Genomic DNA, 14,099 nt, shown 5'->3' on the forward strand with positions numbered 1-14,099 from the left:
ATCATTTAACCTGAAATGGAAACATCCACCCTTTCTTTGCCACATTTACGTAGAGGCAAGCTTCCTAACTAATACAAACCAATCTGCAAAGCATTTCTCAAAATAATGCATTCAAACATCATTTTATGCATTTTAAACTTATATCTTTAATACATCCTGGTTCCTGGTGATGACGCCCAAATGAAGAATTTGGGGGAAGGGGGCAGATTCCTTCAGATCAGAAAACAACATGACAGTATGAGATTAGACTAAATTTTCCCAGTGTTTGTGCTATGGCACCAAAACTCCCTGATGTTGGTCTCACCCACTCCTTGCTCAAAATAACATGGTAGAGAGAAGGCATTAAAGATGACAACTATGAGATTCCTCAAGCAATTCTTATGAAAAGCTTGAGATCCGCTAAGAAAAATGAAGCCTCCCAACCCTACTTACCAACCCCACCTTTCCCCAGATGTGGAGGCAAAGGCATAGTGGTCACATCCCACTGCCTTCAGGACAATGTTTTGATAGCCAAACAAATTCCCAGGTGGGCAGGGCACCACTCGACTACTGGGTTGAGTAGATGCTTTGTGAAATTCCACCCTGTGTTATTGATGGGAGAGCCCATCACTCAGTGGCAGAGCACACATTTTGCATGCAGAAGGTCCCAAGTATCGGGCAGCGTAGGGGTGGGGAACCTACAGATATTGCTGAACTACAACTCCAGCATGGCCAATGATCAGGGATGATGGGAGTCCCACAGCCCCTGGAGGACCAGAGATTCCCCATTCCTGAGGTTGTAGGTGGTAAGAAAAAGCCCTCTCTGCCTGAAAGCCACAGTAGGGAAGAACGGAAAGTATTAAGCTATGTGAACAAGCTGTTTAACCTTCTATAAGGCAGCTGCTGTTGCTTCATACGGAACCTGTTTGTGTAACACCTCCCTTAAGAAACAGGTCTGGAGAGACAAATGGGATGCCTTGGGAGGTCAAGGCAATGCAATGGTGGGGAAATATTTATCACTTGGATATCTTGGTGTTGTGCCACTGTTTAAAGGCAGAGGGGCCCCGCAGGGAGCTGATCGGGTGGGAGGGGGAAGCCAAGGAGTTCAACACTGTGTTTGGCAAAGGGAAATATCTAACCTTCCTCCGGATTTTTATTTTCTTAGCTCTCCCACATGAGGAACGGCACCAAAATATCATCTCCCAACAAACGCAGCCTTAGAAAGGTTTCCAGAGAACAGGTGGCCGAGAGAGCTAAGAAGCCAATATCCCAGTACCCCACACAAACTGGCTGGGTTCCTAAACAAATGTTACGAGTCATTTCGGTGGGGCTCCATGGCTGAAAGTGCAATTATAGGATCACATCCTTTAAAGGAGTTTCGTGGAATTTTATGGCCTGGGCCAAAATCCCAGTTAAAAAAAGAAAGAAAAGAAAAACATGTTGATAACACCCAAAGGATTTAATCTTTCGAGCAACTTTCTCTCCCCCACCCCATGACTTTTTGAAAAGAGATTCAAACCATCCTTTAAAATTTATGTTTTATTTCGCTTGCATTAATATTACTAGCCAACTCCTGAACCCCCAATCTCCACCAGCAGTTCCCCGTTCCATTGAGTCCCTGATTCCCTTTCATTTCTTACTTCAAATTACATCTTTTGCTCCTCCTAGCTTTCTTCCTTGCCCTAGCCTTCAAAATATTCTAGGGCACAAAAGCTGATATGCATTTAGTATTGTCACTTTTTAACTAGCCTGATTCCTGATGGGAGAGCCTTCAGTTCAGGGAGAAGGGAGAGCTTCAGTTCACATTTAAAAGCAATCATACTTGATTCATAATTTCTGAACAACACACAAATCAAAACACAGCTATCCCTTGACATTGGCACTTTTCCAAATCCTCCAGCGTCCTTCTCCAGCCATGTAATGTGTAAAAAAAGAAACAAAGCATTTACTGAGGTAAAGTGTGCATTTGAATGCATATATTAGTGAAAACAGCATACGGAAATGCATTATATCAGGGGAGATTGCTTTGCAAAAAAAAGTGTGTGAATTGGGCAACATTGCATGCAAAAATGTGCACATTGGGAGCATTTCTCACTAAAATGCTGGTGGATTTTCATGAGGACAATTTTTTGTAAAAAAAAAAATGCAGACTGATGTGGAAATGTGGAGAACTCAATTTCAGATTGGAAAATGAGAAATTTAGAGAAACTGAAATGGACAGATATACCCTTCTCTACTCTTGGGGCTTTAACAGCAAAATGGCATGCAAAAAATGAGTGAGAAAATCTTTGCCCATCTCTTGCCCAGAGCTCACTCAAAGCACCAACTGAAAATTGTGGGCACTACAATTTAAGAATGATGTTGACAAGCTGAAACGTGTATTGAGGAGGGCAACCAAGATAATAATAATAATAATAATAATAATAATAATAATAATAATAATAATAATTTATTATTTGTACCCCGCCCATCTGGCTGGGCTTCCCCAACCCTCTGGGTGGCTTCCAATAATAATAATAATATTAAAATACTCTATTACATCAAACATTAAAAGCTTCCCTGAACAGGGCTGCCTTCAGATGTCTTCTAAAAGTCTGGTAGTTGTTGTTCTCTTTGACATCTGGTGGGAGGGCGTTCCACAGGGAGGGCGCCACTACCAAGAAGGCCCTCTGCCTGGTTCCCTGTAACTTGGCTTCTCACAGTGACGGAACCGTCAGAAGGCCCTCAGTGCTGGACCTCAGTGTCTGGGTAGAATGATGGGGATGGAGACGCTCCTTCATGTATACAGGGCCGAGGCCATTTAGGGCTTTAAAGGTCAGCACCAATACTTTGAATTGTGCTTGGAAATGTACTGGGAGCCAAAGTAGGTCTTTTAAGACCGGTGTTATGTGGTCTCGGCGGCCGCTCCCAGTTACCAGTCTAGCTGCCGCTATAAGATGATCAAGGGTATGGAAACCAAGCCTTATGGGGAACAGTTGAAGGAGCTAGATATATTTAGCCTGGAAAAGGGGAGACTGAGAGGAGATATGATAGCCATCTTATGATATCTCAAGGGCTGTCCTATGGAAGAGGGAGCAAGTTTGTTTCCTCCTGCTCTGGTGGGCAGGTCTCGAACCAATGGCTTCAAGTTACAAAAAAGGAGATTCCGACCAAACATCAGAAAAAAACTTTCTGACAGTAAGAGCTGTTCCACAGTGGAGCGGTCTCCCTCAAGAGGTTGTGGACTCTTCTTCCTTGGAGGTTTTCAAGCAGAGGTTGGATGGCCATCTGTCATGGACGCTTCAGCTGAGATTGCTGCGTTGCAGATGACCCTTGGGATCTCTTCCAACTCTACAATTCTGCGATTCTATTATTCTAAAAGGCGTTTCTTCTCAGCAGCCCAAATTTACTTCTGTGCTCCCAACAACAGCTTGTCAGCAGACATGATGCTACTTATCTCCATGTAATGAAATTAGCTTCACTTTCTCATGGCTTCTGAATGACCAGGTTGCTACTAAAGGTTAACCTTTCTCTGACCAGTGGGTGACCTGATTTGCAACACAGAGACTATAAGGGGACTCCCCATAGCACTAAAACCCAAACTCCTTGATGCTTCTTCTTCACTTATTGGCACTGCAGAGGAGTCACCACTGCCTTCTGAGGAAAATCTTTTATCCCTGTAGTCCCTTTTCTGCTTTCCTTCCAAATTTGTTGTCCTAGAGGGAATGTAAAGCAAGCAACAGCAAGATGAACTAATATCGTACCCCCTAGGATGGCAGGAAATTAAACATGGGGGATAACTCCACTTGGTGCTGGTGTACAGCTCTTGTCAACAGTTCAAAAGGAAAACAGAACCTCACAAGGCTTTTACAGCTATCTCCTGAGGGAACATTCTTCCTCTGCTTGAATAGTCCTTAAAGGAGAATTACTAAAATGTCTGCAAATGTATGCCAGATGCACTTGATGGGCTTTGAAAGGGATGGTGTGATTTTTTTGGGGGGGAGGGGAAAAACAAACCTCACCCTCTATAATAAATTGAGGCTGGGTATGTTGGACATGGTCATCTTATTTCTAATAAGTTTTGCTTTACTGTTGGGCCAAGCTTTCAGTTCCTAGGCAAAAATCTTTCGACCTCTATATGCTAACCTGATAGAGTTACCATCATTTCATCCTCTAGCATTGTCTGTGTCAGTGTTTCCTAGGCATAATGGTTTAGCAGCTTTCTCCCTTGCGGACATTGTAAACTAGAAAATGGCGCTCAGGTGTTATTGCTGCCTGTCGCACCACTTGGCATGTTGGGGGGAAAGGATGCAGACTAAATAGGACATTTTTGCAAGCTGAATAGTTTGCAAATATGGCATCTTTAGCAGTGACACAATAGACAGAAATTCAGTAGGTGACCCTTCTAGCAGCATGGAAGTTCAACAATGTGAAAGCTGCACTTGTTGAATTTCTACCTTTCAAACAACTAGTTTGTTAAAAGTAACTGCAGCGCTCTGAGCGAATAAAATACTGTTCCCAGGATTATTATTTTTGCCGGGGGGGGGGGGGAGCCATGACTATAAACATAAGGTAAAGGTAAAGGGACCCCTGACCATTAGGTCCAGTCGTGGCCGATTCTGGGGTTGCTGCGCTCATCTTGGTTTACTGCAGCCGGCATACTGTTTCCGGGTCATCTGGCAAACCAGAGCAGCGCACAGAAACGCCGTTTACCTTCCCACCAGAGCAGTACCTATTTATCTACTTGCACTTTGACGTGATTTCAAACTGCTAGGTTGGCAGGAGCAGGGACCGAGCAACAGGAGCTCACCCCATCAGGGGGATTCGAACCGCCAACATTCTGATCAGCAAGTCCTAGGCTCTGTGGTTTAACCCACAGCACCACCAGTGCCCGACTGTAAACATAGTAGAGCTTAAAACTTATGGTAAACCAAGACAATCATGCAGTGTATTGAACAGGTGAACAGCCAGTGCGGTGTAGTGGTTAAGAGCAGTGGACTTGTTATCTGGTTTGATTCCCTGCTCCTCCAAATGTAGCTGCTGGGTGACCTTGGGCTAGTCACATTTCTCTGAAGTCTCTCAGCCTCTCACTCACCTCACAGAGTGTTTGTTGTGGGGGAGGAAGGGAAAGGAGATTGTTAGCCACTTTGAGACTCCTAAAGGGGAGTAAAAGGCGGGGTATCAAGTCCAAACTCCTCCTCCTCCTCTTCTTCTTCTTCTTCCTCTTCCTCTTCTGTCATGAGAACTGAATGGGTAGATGAAATTCTAAAATTCAAGCATTCAAAAAAATATATGCAAGGGCTTAAATGGGAGGGAGGAGTCCCACTCTAACCACCATCTCTGCATTCACCTTTCTACAGTCAGCAGAAAGGTCTAAAGAGAGCTTGCAAGAGCATTCAGCTGAACACACAAGCTTTCTCACATTCAGGAACTCTCCTTATCATGGTTTTGGGATCACAAGACTTGTAGACTTGTTCAGCTGAATGCAAGCACAATATCTCTCTGGGCATTCCCCTAGGAAGGTCAGGGATGGAGCATGCATGTATAGGGAACCTGGGAATGAGGGCTGGTATGTGAGTGTCCACACTCCCTTCCTAGTGAAGTCCTCACAGGTTATTTGACTGCTTGGATAGGGCTGATAACTACACAGGGTTTGTTTTGTAGAGCCAGAGAAAGCCAGCCCAAAACATTTGGCTGCCTAGAAAAAAATGGTGTCTCTCCCCACATCAAGACACACAAGGCAGAAAAAAACCCACAAGCACCTTCGTGTGGCAGTTAAAATACAATAAAAATTAACAGACAGATTGCCGTTCTTTCAAGGCTCCCACAATTGGCTGCCTGAGGCAGCCATCTCTCTTTGCCCAATGGTAGGGCCGATACTGCAAATTGACAGCAATCGTTCTGACTGCTGATGACTAGAGAAAGAACCAGTTGCCAACTTGCTACATGCCAAGCTTACATAAAGTTCAATATTCAATGAAAAGAGGTGGTTTCTCATCCTCCAGCTTAGATGGGATGCCAATCAAAGAATGGGTAAAAGGCTGAGTTGTGACTGTTTGAGCACCTAGCAAGTTAGCAAAGTTCTGGAAAGTTTTCTTCTTCAATGCCCTCTCAACATTTCCTGTCTTCTCCAGGCGTATCACTGCGATGACAGCTTTGGATGTTGCATGCCGTAAATATATAGGATTTAGTACTGTCAACCAGGGTTGTGTGGTATGAAAGGAAGAAATCTAAAGCACAATATTATGTCATTAGGAGCACCAAAATGTTGAATTCAGTGGAATCAAGTTCGATAGGCCAAACTCTACATAGAATGGATGCCTTAGGAGGTGAAGCTTTTCCTGTCATTTCACTACTTTTCCAGGAAAAGCAACTGTAGCTTGCTTTGAGCACTCACTGTTTCAATACCTTCAGCCTCTCTTATTTTCAGTCACTTTTTGCCCATCACTGTACCAAAGCCTTCACTCCATTTGTTCCTGATGGAAGGAATCTTCCCATTAAGTTGAAACTGTCAAAATTTATCTGAAATGTTCTCAACTTATATAATACAAAAATCTGTCTCTCTTTCTGAAAAGCAATATTTTAAGATGTGCCCCCCCCGCCCCAGCTATAGCAAGTTTATGTTCTGCAGAGATATAGTGGGCACAGCACAATTTTGTTGTTGCTGGGTTTTAATTTTTACTTTTTTTAAAAAAAAATCACCCCTTAGTCTAGACAGCCAGCTCACATGGCATTAATGCAATTCAAATTAAAGAAATATTGTTGAGAATTCTCAACGCAGCCCTAGTTAATGTTTGGCTCCACCAAAACATAAATTACAATGTGCATTTTACATTTGGTGAGTGATGGTGACTTCAGTGCAACTAATTCCAGTAAAAATTCTGTGTGATGTTTTACAGAGCTGGGTCTTAGGGAAATAATTATTTTAATAATAATAATTATAACTCTTTCTGCTTTGATTTTGCATCTTTTGGCTTGGTAAATGTTATAGGACATCATTTTCTCATGAATATTCAGATTTTGTCAAAAACAAACAAACAAACCCATTTTCATAAAATGATTGGAACTGTTTTCTGTTTTTTTCTGGCAAACAAGCTGCCAACAGATGTCTGGTGAAGATCTTTGTGTTCACCCAGGCCTTCTAAATAACTTAGGTAATCTGAGCCTCTGGGAGACTCGGGTTCAAATCCCCACTCAGCCATGAAGTTCACTGGGCACCCTTGGGCCAATCACAGTTCCTCCGCTGTGAGGATAACGTGAAGAAGGGATTGGGACATGAATTTCTTAGAGGAGAGAGAGGATATAGAAGTAAAAAATAAACAATCCAAAACTGTAATTATGAACTGTTTGCAAACTCCTCCTATCGGTGGCTCAAATGATTGGTATCTGAAGAGTCAAAAACTGACATGACAGTGCTAGGGTCTATTTATATTAAAATGTGTTTGCTACTTTTGGAGCCTGAATGTTGTAGAATCGTCATAAAATATAATACACATACATAATCCTTATGTGTTATTGCCTTTTCTCTGAAACCGACTACAGTGGTACCCCGGGTTAAGTACTTAATTCATTCTTAACCTGAAGCACCGCTTTAGCTAATGGGGCCTCCCACTGCCGCCACGCCACCGGAGCACGATTTCTGTTCTCATCCTGAAGCAAAGTTCTTAACCCAAGGTATTATTTCTGGGTTAACGGAGTCTGTAACCTAAAGCGTATGTAACCCAAGGTACCACTGTAATAATAATAATAATAATAATAATAATAATAATAATAATAAATACAAGTTTGTATTATTTAGAACAAGTTGGCAAGTTTGATTTCCCATCATAAAAACAGAACACCTCCGCTCTTTGAGTGATCCCAGATAACACACTACAAATGGAACCAATCAATTTCATGGCTTTTAAGCCCCTTGAAGACCCTCAGAACTCCAGTATTTTTTTTATTTTTCCTCCTACGCACCACCAATTATTCTGCCAGTCCAGCACAGACAGAATAACTTGAAAATGTGATGAAAGAGGTTATTCTATAACAATCATTATTTCTTTTGAAAGGTGTGAGGGTCATCAGTCCTAGGCTCCTCGGTTCAGCGGGTGGGGATACCGTTGCTGACAATCTATGTCAGCAACTGGTGACTATTTTTATTTTATCTGCTTTCAGCACAATTGCAGGGCATGACAAGCTGTGCTTAGCCCCACTTTTGGAACAGTAATTCAGACAAGCTAAAGATACTTTGAAACTATATTGGTGCCAAATGCAATTTCATCCCAGCTTACAATTACATCTGGAATCTGAGAATGCTTGATTACTTCTGCCATTGCCAACATCCGTTCACCAGCAGTTATTAGGAGTTTCCTTATGCAGGCAAGCATAATTAGACTTCTAAATTAATAATCGTTCTACATTAGGCTTATAAGACTTCATGAGATCCGCCAAGCAGAATAAATTCCTAAAGCCATCTTCCTCACCTCATTGTGTCTTTCACAGCTGCCAAACAAAGGTCCAACCTTTCTACTGACTCTCTTGGACCAGGTGAGCATAAGAGACAGAGTTGGGAGTCATACTGGTGATTCCACAATGCAAATCGTGAAATGACCTCCTCCATCAGTTTCATGTAGATCAGGTGTGGGGATCTACATGAAACTGCTGGAAGAGGTCGTTTTGAGCTCCTTTGGCTCTCCAGACTTGCACCTGATCACAGTTGGGAGTTCCACAGAGCTGGACCCACAATGCTGTATGCACAGCTCCTAGTAGAAAACAGTCCTGTGTCCAAGACATGGGGGACCACTGTCCGTGGTTCCCCTGAAAACATCCATGATCAGGCAAGGATATTAGGAACCAGTGTTATGCAGAACTCATCAGGAGTAAATTCAACACACACAATTTATTTCTACATAGAAATAAAAGTTCCAGATGATGTATAATAACCTTTTTCTTTTTTTAAAAAAAAGTAATTAAAAAAACCATGAATGCAATACATGTAAAACTTTCAGCTAGAGCTGGCTCAGGAAGAAGAAGAAGAGTTTGGATTTGATATCCCGCTTTATCACTACCCGAAGTAGTCTCAAAGCGGCTAACATTCTCCTTTCCCTTCCTCCCCCACAACAAACACTCTGTGAGGTGAGTGGGGCTGAGAGACTTCAAAGAAGTGTGACTAGCCCAAGGTCACCCAGCAGCTGCATGTGGAGGAGCGGAGGCGCGAACCTGGTTCCCCAGATTACGAGTCTACCGCTCTTAACCACTACACCACAAATGTTGCTGCCTGAAGTGAAGGGACAAAATGGCACCCTGACTGTCCACAAACTTGGATGGCTTTAAAAGTGGGTTAGAGACATTCTTGGAGGATAAGGCTACCAGTGGCTACTAACCCTGATGGCTATGTTCTCCCTTCATTGTGAGAGGCAGCATTCTTCTGAAGACCAGTTGTTGAAAACCACAGGAGGAGAGAGAGCTGTTGTGCTCATGTCATGCTTGTGGGCTTCCCATAGACATCTGGTTGGCCACTGTGAGAACTGGACTAGATCAGCCACTGGCTCTCTTTATATTCTTATGTTGTTCCATTTTGTACATCCAGGAAATGGCAGTGCCAGGAAGCTGTCTCTGCATCTCTGCCCCATGAGGTCTATCCATTCTTGACCATGCTGCAGAGAGCTGTATAAGATCCCTGCCAGAGAGCTGTACAGAATCCGGTTTGATAAGCCTGTTATGTGCCAGCAACTGCATGGAGCCTGCATTCAGCAATTGGAGGTTCCAATTGACAACACAGTGACTAAAAAATAAAAATAAAAAATTCCAAGCAAACTGAAGCTGAGCAGTTTGGGCAGGTGTTTCACAACTGTGTTTCCACTTATAGAAGTCCTCTGTCTAGAGCAGATTATCCTGGCCTATCTGGTACAAATCATACCCATCTGCGATTTGAGCTCTGTAATTTGGCACCGTCTGGATAACTTGTCACATGAACTATCAAACGGGAGGGAGGGGGGAAGTATCTGAAACATTGAGAGAGGCATGTTTTTCACAGTCAGCCTAAAGCTGACAGCTGTAGGAGTTTGCACACAGAAGATGCACAGAGCATGCTGGCAAAAGAAAAAAGAAAAAGAAAGAAAGAAAAACAAAGCCTGAGTGAATCCATAATTGCAGAGCTTTGCTGTGGAAAAGAAAAAGAGAAAGTCTACAGTAGCTCTTATTTTAAGGAGGATTAGGAAGCTATCAAAACCAGGTGGTTTTGTTTGGCTTTAATAAGCATGAATCTTCCAACATTATTAATGGTGTTAAGGCTTCGACTTTGCAGAATTTCTAGAGGAAATGGAAACCATTATTACAATATTCATTGTGCCATGGAAAATAACACGGTAATCAAAATTGTGCAAGTGCATTACTGATATTGTTAGGGAGAGAAAAGTATTTCAAATTGGTGGCTGGGGCAGGGGGAAAGAACTTCACCTTCTTAAACTAATCACAGTACTGCCAGCTGAAATGACACATTTAATGAAGCAATGCCATTCCAATTGCTCCATATAATGTTAGAGTTTTAAGATGGCTATCTCTTTGTGGATACAGTCAGAGCCAGCCCACCCATAAGGCAATGTGAGGGGGCCGTTTCAGATGGCAGGATCCATAGAGGCAGCTGATCCTGGTGTAGATTTTTATCCCATCATCCCTTGTTCCTGATGTAGACCTGTACTCCCCCTTTCTTTCCTGGTTGGGGAGGGAGGTACCATTTTATTGCTCACCTCAGATACCAAAATGTCTTAGGCCAATCCTGGATACAATGATACACCTTGAGGGAGACCTGTAAGAGTGAACACTGTGTTCTTAATATTTATTTACTTTTACTTTAAAATTTCATACCCTACTTTTCAGCTGCCCCATTGGAAGGGAGACCCCCATGTGATGCGGCTGCAAACGAAGTGGGGGGATATTCTGGCAACAGTGTTTCCGGTAAGGCAGAGTTAGGGAACCACATTGGGCAAAAGGTTTCTGCATTGCAGGGGGTTGTAATCGATGACCCTTGTGGTCCCTTCCAACTTTAAAATTCTATTATCTGCTATCTGGGTGGCTACTGTGAGAACAGGATGCTGGACTAGTTGAACAATGGACCTGATCCAAAGGCTCTTCTTCTGTTCTTAGTCTCTCTGGAGTACGAGCAAGAGTGCATTTTTACTTTGATGCCTTACTTGTGATCTGCATAAATCTGGAGGGACTCCCTGAATTATGATGTTTCTCTCCTTTTCCTCTGGAGCTGCCATGCAGACGTGTAGAATGTGGTCTTCAAAAATCTGTTTGAGATATGCTCCACAGATTGCATTGGTGGCATTCTCGGGACTCAACCATAGCTGGAATGTGGAAGAGACATTTTCTACATCGCATTAGTGAGTTATCCTGGTGGTTGTGTTGCTATCTGCTGTTGATCAGAGCTTGGCTAATGTGCTTAAGGCCAAGTTGGCATACTCAGCGGCTGGAGTGGTGGTGTATATGTAGTAAGGGAGCAGGAATGTAAGGGATGCAGGTGATGCTGTGGTCTAAATCACTGAGCCTCTTGGGCTTGCCAATCGGAAGGTTGGCGGTCCGCATGATGGGGTGAGCTCCCGTTGCTCTGTCCAAAGTCCTGCCAACCTAGCAGTTTGAAAGCACACCAGTGCAAGTAGATAAATAGGTACCGCTGCAGTGGGAAGGTAAAATGGCATTTCTGTGCACTCTGGTTTCCATCATGGTGTTCCGTTGCACCAAAAGGGTTTAGTCATGCTGGCCACATGAACCAGAAAGCTGCCTGTGGACAAACACCAGTTCCCTTGGCCTGAAGCGAGATGAGCATCACACCCCATAGTCACCTTTGACTGGACTTAACTGTCCAGGGGTCCTTTACCTTTTTACCTTACCTAGTAAGGAAGCAGATATGTATAGTTATCTGAATTACACAATCTTTCCCCCTCACAATATAAGGTGTATATAGATTGATGTGAAGAATCTTTGGCTTGAATGCACTGCCTGTCCAACTAATTACTCACAGACACATGAACAAACCAGTCTGCACCTCCATTTTGTGTGCAGGACACCCAGCTACTGAGTTTTGTAGATTAACTATGACTTATCTGGAATGATCTACTTCACCCATGCTTTAGTACAATATACTTTGCTTGCTCTCCTTCCCTGCTTTGAAGCACATTGTAATTTAATTAACTTATTGGATGCCAATGCTCTGAATATTCTGTGGTGTTCTGTGTTGTATTTTGAATGGGAGGGGAAGGGCAGTCCTATGAATCTTCACCTAAGGCAAGCCCTCCTTTGCCATTTCATCGAAACTGAGATTTGGAAAATAAAAGGCAACTCATTCAACAGGCCTTCCTCAGCCTAGCACCCTCCATATGTTTGGACTAGATGGGTGAACACCAGGTAGACAAAGATGGCCTTAAGAAATTAATCCCTCTCACGGATTTCATTACCGAACCATCCCAAAACAGAAGCGCCGGAGCATGAACATAAGGAAATTCCACACACAAATGAAGTTCCGTAAAATTTGTATTCAGTTTCAATCCGCTTTGAAAATGCAGCATGCTCGAATTTGGTTGTGTGTGCTGAAATAAGCGGACCAAATTAAGGGGCCTAAATCTGTCATAACAGCTCTGGAAAGCCATTTCCTGTTCCTCGTTGGCCATTCAAGGAGGGGATTCTGGAACTGAATGGGATAATCCCTCACAATGAATGTCAAACAGGCAGGGCCGATTCAGCCATTTTCTTTCAGTTGCTAATATGATTGGCGCTAAGAGCTTATCTGCATCACTTCTAACCATTTAAATTTGAGATAGGCTGCTGCAAAATCAGGGGAGAACGGGGTTTAAATTGCATTATTAACAATAGGCTAAGTCCTGGCAAAGCTGATTAAATCAGTTACTCCCGATAAAATCATAATAGGGCCCATCTGTATCTATCTGACATGAAACATGTCATTGGTAATGTTTTGTGTTGTCTTTAATGAGTCTGATTGTCATCTTCCAGAGGGCGGGGGGGGGACACACAAAAGGCACCTGCAGGTCTGCATGAAAAGAATCACTTATCGATCGAGTTGTCAGAGCTGTCAGGCACTTAGTAACAGCAACACTGCTACATAAAATCAATGTGACAGCATGTTTATACGGCAGCTCCTTAAGACTCGTCAGAAAACGGTCTGTTTTATACATCCAATATTAGGAGGAGAAAAATAAGGTCTTGCAAGTGAAGCAAGGCAACTCCTAAACAGAACCTAACATGAACACATCTGACTTGTAAATAAAATATCCGCCATGAATAAGCTGGATATGGAGAAACATTGGCCTTCACTTTCTCCGAGACGGGAACATAGGAAGCGAGCCAGTCTGTTGGTCCGTCCAGGTCAGTACTGTCGACACTACACTGATAGGCAGCAGTTCTTCAGTCAATATTTTCCACCCCTAGCAAAGATGGCAAGAGATTTAACTTGGGGGTTCTTCTGCATGCAAATATAGCACGGAGCTATTGTTAAGCATAATTGTTTAATTGTACACTGAAAGGGGAAATAACTCTATATATGTCTGTATGTGTGCTGCTGGAAGCATGCTATGGGAACTTCCATGAAGCAAAACAAAAGAGTTGTACAGTACAGAGCTGCAGAGTGCAGGGGCATCTTACCCATAGAGGCTAGTGGTGTGGTGCACTAGGGAAGAGGTGAAGGCTGGACGCGGCACCTCCCAGCATCAGCTGGCTGCCCTTGCCTGGCTCTGCCATGTCACACCGAAGCAGCACCGCACCCGGAGCCTCCGTCTGCTGTGGCCACCATGGCACGAAGCGGCCAGCTGAGCCAGGAGGCACCACGTCCAGCCTCCACCTCTTCCCCACCGGAGGAGCTGCCCTCCAGCTGCTGCCCACCTCCTCCAGCCCCACCAGCAGCACCGTCCTCCCTAAAAAACTCTGGGAATTGGGAGGGGGCTGGAGGGAGCTTTGCACCATGGCGCTGTATATGCTTAAGACAGCCCTGGCAGAGTGCATTATGTATACTGGAAATAAAGGAAAGTACTATGGTAATTGTTTATAAGAAAAAGCTGGCATTTCTGGTTTTGCCCTCATTATTCTCTCTCTCTCTCTCTCTCCCCCCCCCCATCTCCCCCATCCTTCTGAAACCCATCTAG

Source organism: Podarcis tiliguerta (assembly GCF_965153285.1).
Source record: "Podarcis tiliguerta genome assembly, chromosome: 3".
Lineage (NCBI taxonomy): Eukaryota > Metazoa > Chordata > Lepidosauria > Squamata > Lacertidae > Podarcis > Podarcis tiliguerta.